This window comes from Macrobrachium rosenbergii, chromosome 27 (genome assembly GCF_040412425.1).
Source record: "Macrobrachium rosenbergii isolate ZJJX-2024 chromosome 27, ASM4041242v1, whole genome shotgun sequence".
Classification (NCBI taxonomy): Eukaryota; Metazoa; Arthropoda; class Malacostraca; order Decapoda; family Palaemonidae; genus Macrobrachium; species Macrobrachium rosenbergii.
In genome coordinates, this window is record NC_089767.1 from 20,360,071 (window position 1) to 20,367,008 (window position 6,938).

At 36.2% G+C, this 6,938-nt stretch overlaps 1 long non-coding RNA gene across 1 annotated transcript in view; it reads left to right on the top strand.

Moving 5' to 3' along the window:
- Positions 1–6,245: 6,245 nt before the first annotated feature.
- The window catches only part of LOC136853463 (uncharacterized), a 568,042-nt gene continuing 567,349 nt past the window's right edge, over positions 6,246–6,938 (top strand). The window contains exon 1 of the long non-coding RNA XR_010857471.1: positions 6,246–6,938. This exon is cut by the window's right edge and continues 844 nt beyond it. This is a non-coding gene — a long non-coding RNA (uncharacterized lncRNA).

Genomic DNA, 6,938 nt, shown 5'->3' on the forward strand with positions numbered 1-6,938 from the left:
ATGTTGAGGACAGAGACACGAGTAAAAATATTCATTATTTACTATGACAGAAAAAGCGAGAACAATTTGAGGACTGGTAGGTAAATGAAAAGAAAACATTGATGATTGAACTGCTAGCAGGGATGGATGAAAACGATGCCATGTAGAGTGCCTATGATAAAACGAGTGGAAAGAGTGCGTATAGGAACAGAACCATCGCTATAAATCACAGGGGCAGCTGTTATGTTGTCAACGAAAAGTACGTATATAAAGACCGTCAGTAAACACTGCAAATGGTTTTATACAGAGAAAGAGTAAAATCATATCAAGAAAGTTTTTTCAAAGTAATCTTTTGGCCGACATAATAGAATGTATTCAAAATGTCCTACAGAGATAGGATACAATTTGATCAACGGTGGGAATTTATACTTACATTGCAAACAAAAATTGTGTTAGTCAGGGATGGAACAGAAAACTTTCTCGTGGGCTCAGGATTTTAGCAGAAAATTCGACGATTAAAGGCTGTGATCTTCCCTATCTCAAAACACACATCTACTTTTAATCTCCTCACTATTAATTTCATCTGCCTCTACTAAATATATAGCTCTGTATATTTTGACAAAAAATTAGATCATACAAAAGCCCTCTGATTAAGCCATGGCTTAACTACAAACTTCCATTTCTATGGTAAAAATAAATACGATAAACAGCCGTGATACCTCGCTGCTGCCGTCACTTTTCCCGGGCAAGGTGTTCAGTTACTGTGGCCAGCTGCAAATATAGCACAATTGTATTCAACCCGTTTTTGAAAAATTCTATGAAATACTCACAATGAATTCCTGTAGTAATTAAGGTAATTATAATGTCCATGAATTATATTCCTGGAACAGCACTCGACGAACGGTAACTCAATACCAGGCGTTCAAAGTAAATTAAACTTTACGCTGGCTGAAAAATACCACGAAAATCCATATCTGTTTATCGCAAATTATTGCTCTGCTCTGCTAATATTAATTTATTATTCCACAGACAAAAGTTTTAGCTAAATAATATGTCTCGTACATAATTGAATATAAAATATTAAATTGCATTTCACATGCTAAAGTTTCTATGCAGTATTTCTATATTTCTGTATAATGAAAAAGAAATATGAAATGAAGATAACATCATATATCCATTCTCATTCACAAATAGTTTTTCTTTTTTTTATTAAATCCACTATAACGATATATATATATATATATATATATATATATATATATATATATATATATATATATATATAAAGACGAACATTAATCTTTCCAACAATAAAAACCTTAAAATAAAGACGGAATAACGAAGAGCGCTGAAGTATCTTTTCATTAAAATGCGTTTCCCGTTTTCATATCTTCCCACGCCTCTAATTTTGTTAGCGTTCTCTGTCTCTGTCTCTCTCTCTGTCTCTGTCTCTCTCTCTCTCTCTCTCTCTCATTGCTTAGTTATTCAGTCTCATTGTTATGTGAGAGTTTATGAGGTTGGGGGAGGATGTGGCGGGAAGGGTAGTGGTCAGCAATATTCCATGGAAAACCCGTAGAAGTGACTCTAACTCAGATAGGTTTCAAGATTGAGTACGGCAGATCATATGAATTATAACAACTGTACAACAATTATGCTAGTAGCCTATATTAGATAAAATAGCATTTAGTTTGCCTTTCTTGTCTAATCAGGCAGCTTTTACCAATAACAACATGAATGAAATATTAACTTCAAGCAGATAAAAACAGATGGGTAACATCAGAGGGGCTTCGAGGCTACCCTTCCTTCCGTAAGATGGCAGGACCTGCCCTGGTCGTCATAGCATAGCTCCAAGAGTGGGTAGCAGAGAAATGCATCCGGAAGAGATCGGAGTCACCGCTAAACCATGGGGATAAAACAAGGATGAACCTAGGAAGTAAAGATCAGAAAGAATACGGAGTAGTAGGTTGGATTAAGAAGGGATGAATGTGATTCACAACTTTATTCAAGATGATAATGTTCTAAAATAACTGGAAGGAAAGTGTTTAAAGAAAAAGCCTTAATAGTGGGTCTCTATTCTTTACAGATGACAGACCGGTATCAAAATTTGTAGATAGAAGGAATAAAACTAAAGAAACCAATTGACAATAATAATAGATTATAAAAGCAATATGTGATGACACTAAAGAACAAGACAAAAGATATATAAAGCATAAACATAAATATACTGCAAACAACGCACTAAATGTAAAACACTCCAAGAAACTAATATGAAGAAAAGCTTATTGGAAAGGGTACTACCTGCAATACTTTACGATACACCAGCAATGGGCTTCTGTGAGAGCGAAATAAAAAGGCAGCAAAAGGCAGTAAACAGGGTAACAAGGAAAATGATAAGAGCTCTCAGATATTTTCTAAGTCTGTTAGTAGGTCGTAGATTGAAGGTCCACACCAGCCATCCGGCATCCTTTTATAACTGGTCGCGCTCATCTTAGGCAAGGACCGGTAATAAACCAGCAGCTACCAGCTACCAACGCTAAGGAGCGAGAGGGCGATAATTATGAGAAGGGGAGTCATTTTTACGAGCGCAGAAGAAACGTAAACTCGTTTGCTAAGATGAGAACAGTAAATGAAAGAGCGCATCCGAAAGTTATACAAAAGAGATGGATATAAAAGAAAGACGATCCTGCAGAATTAGGAAGAAGAAATAAAACTAAAGGCAAAAGAATGCAAGGGGAAAGTCCGTAGCAAGCGTAGTAGTGAGGTTCATGGGGCTGGAAAACAGGTCTCGGGTGAGATAGATTACATGTCCAAGTATCAGCTTCATTTACTTTACATCAAGCTGCTAGATGCTAGAGGAAATTTCTCCCCCGTGAAGGATAAGAAAAAGCATGAAGGAGGATATATCGCTTGTGAATAGAAGAAAATGTGCAAGGAGCTAAAAGAAGAAAAAATTAGTAAAACAAAAGAACAACAGCAGTGTGAACCGGAGAAAACTATCAGAGGAAAATTCGTGCTTACAGACGAAGGCGTAGAAGCGAGATAAGAAGCTATGTACCGAATGTGCAAAAGACAGGGATGAGAAAGTAACATGGTCCAGAAAAGAACACTTAAGAGCATAGGAAGCACTGTTGCAAAGGCAGTATCTCCGAACTAAACTGAGCTGATCACTAAAGGGTTGCAAAATGTTTCGTTCTGACAGTCTTATTTTTCCTATAGTGTGAAAAAATACGACTAGGTTTATTTAACATCACCATATCATTCTTACTTAATAGTCATTACCAGTCTCTGACGAGTACTTGGCTTTGCTTTGATGTAAGTTTTTCAATTCCAGAAACCATCTGTAGAGCCTAATAAGCAAGTCATAATCACAAGGAAGGCGTAGCGTATAACATCCACTTTAGTTGTTGGAAGTTTTCTGTTGGCTCTAGAGAAAAGATTATCATAACAATGGTAAATGTTATTTACTACAATCTTATAAGTACACTCACTATACGTACGAAAGCATGTAACTTGTCTGTCAGACGGTTTGGTACTATAGAAACATATAAAAAACAGACTACATTAAAAGACATGCTCGTGCAACGGCCTGCATTTAGTTTAGTGAATAGTATGATCGTATTAATTCTAATGACAGATTACGCGAATTAGATGCATTTCATCTTGTATTTATACTTATTTATTTACGTATATGAAAGCGTTATAAGTTTTTTCACATTTTATTAAATCTCTTGGGAATCTATCAAGCATTGTTAACTTTTAAATACACTTTGTTATAGTCGACTTTATCTATTTAGTATACTTTCCTTTTTTGTGTAGTTTTTAAATGATAATTTTTATCATTTTTAAATTCCCCATCCTTTCTCTGATCCGTCCTTTCCCTCATCATAGCAGCTTCCTTTGTTCATTAATCAATAACTCCGAGGAAGATATGGTCAAACTACAGCTCGCTAAAATCCTATTAGACGTCACGAATACCTCACTAATGAGCTATGCTAACACAAAGATCCCCTTTCATGTACGGGCTGAGAGGACACTCGCCCGCCTCAAGTTCTCGTTTCAAGTCACGCAGGGATCTGTCCCTACACATAGACCGAGAGAGAAAAGGTATAATAAGATATACAACAAAAATATGTCTTTACGTAACCATAGTTTTCTGTTCTTAATTCTCTCAATACTTACTAATATGATGGTTCCTCTAAGTGACGTTCGTCAACAGCTTTTATAAAATACGTTGCTCTGAGTAAAAATAAAGTTTCTTGATTTTACTTTGAAGCACGTACTAAAAAGTAATATGGTCTTATTTGAAGGTCAGGTAATTAAAATGAAATACGCTGTTGCTGCAGCTTTAAACTCACTCTATTTCCCCTTTCCCTTTCAAAAGAAAAGTCAAGGAAAAATATATAAACGGGCGTGCACAGGTCCTCATCTGAAAGCAGAGAGGCAGAGTAACCTCTAAAAAAATGCTCGCTTATAAGAGTGATGATGCAACAATACTAAGCCTTGGGTAAAAGGGGAAGAAAGAGGTATTTAATATAATCAGGAAATAATGGTTCTGCTAATCTCGAGCCTAAATTTCTGAGAGGAAGCTACAGTTTGCCTGAAGATATCACAGATCAGCCCTGAATGTAGCCTTATAATGTGGAAAACGTGATAACAATTTCGATCGAGCTTAGGGTTTAGGCCATAGATGAATACCTATTCATCAAATCTCTTTCAGAAGGGAAAAACAGAAAAGAAGAAAGGAAAACAGACTAACTGTGCGAAAGTTGAAATTATACCTTATAAAATGTTCACATTTAATACATATTGGAAAGTAGAAAGAGGACGACACTGACACCACTTGAATATGGTAAACTCTCTGTATTATCTGTAATATTAGTTATAGTCTATATCATTCCATCTATCCACTCACCAACGTAGGTTTTAGGTAGATGTGACAAAATGCACAACTAGCTCTCGATTTGTTGAAATCAATGTTTCAGACATCGTTGGCTTACTGTGATAAGATGCAAAATATTTCTTTAGTAATGCATTTGAATGCTTATATATATATTAAAAGAATTGCCACAAATTCGTGAAAACTCCCGCCAAGCTGTTGCCACATGCAAGGGGATGAAGGTACTGGCTTTGCTCAGCGGCTACCAATGTGCGCACCATGTGATGTCATGCGAGCGAGGGTCGAAAAATCGACCTTTACATGAGTCTACTCATGTTAAACGTAAGCGAACGATGGGCTTTGAATAAGGACTTTTTTATATATATCATTGCGGGTAAATAAAAAAAAGACATCCGGCTATGCGAGTAAAAATAAAAGGTACCTTAATAATTTCTTGCATGAAAATTACATATATAAGTTATTATTCGAAATAGCATGCAATATTTTTTGTCTGTGGGATTGTCTGGGGTGTGGGGGGGGGTGTTGCAGCAGTGTTGAATGCAACAGTCACTTCAGTGTTGGCTGGAAGTGGAGGACGGAGAAATGTCAGTTATTGCATGGCATGATAGCATTGATATTGATTGCTTTTCGGAGTACTTTGGATATTTATATAATTTTTTCTTGAGCATACAAATAATAATAACACCTTGGTGACTGGGGACTTTCTGTTCAGTTACCGTCATTCTTAGTGTTGATAACATACATACGGTTTAAAAACTAGCCTAGACGTACATAATTTTTTCTCATTATTGGGCATCGGAACGATACTTAGGATGAATAAAAAACCAATTTTGGCTGAAAAGGAATTAATGTATGCTTAAAAGAAGGCAGTAAAATAAAATAGCTGTAGAATCAGTAGCATAGGCCTAGTCTCAGTGGTTCATGCTTCATGTTCTAGCGGGAAACAAATTCAAGGTTATTTTTAAGTTTACAGGTGTAGTATAACTTGGTATCATAATATAGTTATTTTATATGCATGCAGCGTAACTGTACATAGAATAAAGTTTGAATAATAAGAAAATGTGATCTGAACAGTTTTTAGGCAAAGTCTAAGCGTAGCCTAGGCTATATAATAAGATAAATCATATTTATTTAAAGCTCATCATTCGTTTGTGTTAGACCTGAGTAAACTTTTTGCTACAAGCTCGTCTTCCGTGTGCTTGTGTTGGTATATTAACGATACAAATCGGTATGTTCATGATTTATATCAGAAGGGGCGAGGTTTGTTTGTAGATATTGAACAATCAAATACGTTATTGAAGAAATAGTTTAATGTCTATCACAATAAGCCAGCGTTATCAGAAACGTTGATTATTAGCCAGTCACTTGCTAGCCATGAGCATGTGTCACTTTTCCACCCATGGGTGGACAGTTGAAATTAAACAAACTATAGTTACTCGAAAAACTTGTTATTCTCCTCTCCCAACAAAATTGAGTTCCACAAACGTTCGAGAAGTGGCATAAAGAACAATGCTAAACACCATCACCAACATATTCAAATACTGCGTTTCTCGCCTGATTTGAGGTACAAGGCACAACAATGTTTCTGGAGACGCATTATGAGGAATTTCTGTCATAGAGAAATAAAGTTACACGCCATGAGACGCACCAGCCACCCAAGCAAAGCGTTGCTGGAGAGCCGTTGGGAGGAAAAGCTATCTTCTAGACTAATGACAAACCTCGAGTGGCCGTCGTACCAATCAACGTTCTTGTATTTGTTATTATCGCTTGGAATATTCAGTGAACACGTGTGATAGATATGTAAACGAACAACTTCATTGCTATTATAGTCGGCATTATTAATCACCGATCGATAAAATTACCGCCAAACTGAGTTTATAAAACGTAGATTCTATGAAAGTGTTCGTTGTAATCGGCCGTTCCTAGGCCTAGTGTGAAAATCTAAAAGAGAAATAGCTTTGCTCTCTGTCGGTGGCTTCTATAAGAGTACAGGTAAAACTATTCTGGATTATGTTACGTGTCCACATAATGGTGATTGTGACGATTTTCCGGTAACAGAGTT